A 716-nucleotide genomic window follows, 5' to 3' on the forward strand; every position below is an offset into this window, starting at 1 on the left:
TGGTTATTTGCAACCATGTCAATAAGTTCTTGAGCTTTTGCAGGCGTTTTCTTTAGGTGAATGGATCCACCTGCAGAATGGTCCAGTGACATTTTCGAATACTCAGATAGGCCATAATAGAATATATCTAATATGGTCCATTCTGAAAACATGTCAGATGGACACCTTTTGGTCAACTGCTTGTATCTTTCCCAAGCTTCATAGAGGGATTCACCATCCTTTTGCTTGAAGGTTTGAACATCCACTCTAAGCTTGCTCAGCTTTTGAGGAGGGAAGAATTTATCCAAGAAGGCCGTGACAAGCTTTTCCCAGGAGTCCAGGCTATCTTTAGGTTGTGAATCCAACCATGTTCTAGCTCTGTCTCTTATAGCAAAAGGGAAAAGCATGAGCCTGTAGACTTCAGGATCTACTCCATTCATCTTTACAGTCTCACAAATCTGTAAGAACTCAGTTAAAAACTGATAAGGATCTTCAGATGGAAGTCCATGAAACTTGCAGTTTTGTTGCATTAAAGCAACTAGCTGAGGTTTCAGCTCAAAATTGTTTGCTCCAATGGCAGGAATAGAGATGCTTCTTCCATCAAATTTGGACGTGGGTTTAGTAAAGTCACCCAGCATCCTCCTTGCATTATTATTATTTTCGGCTTCCATCTCCTTCTCTTGTTCGAAATTTTCTGAAAGGTTGTTTCTGGATTGTTGTAATTTAGCTTCTCTTAG

At 40.1% G+C, this 716-nt stretch overlaps 1 non-coding gene across 1 annotated transcript; it reads left to right on the forward strand.

The window, feature by feature from the left end:
- Positions 1 to 150: 150 nt before the first annotated feature.
- LOC127743232 (small nucleolar RNA R71) lies at positions 151 to 254 on the forward strand. Its single transcript, XR_008004611.1, has one exon. It is a non-coding gene; the product is annotated as a small nucleolar RNA R71 (small nucleolar RNA).
- Positions 255 to 716: the final 462 nt, after the last annotated feature.

Source organism: Arachis duranensis, chromosome 1 (genome assembly GCF_000817695.3).
Source record: "Arachis duranensis cultivar V14167 chromosome 1, aradu.V14167.gnm2.J7QH, whole genome shotgun sequence".
NCBI lineage: Eukaryota > Viridiplantae > Streptophyta > Magnoliopsida > Fabales > Fabaceae > Arachis > Arachis duranensis.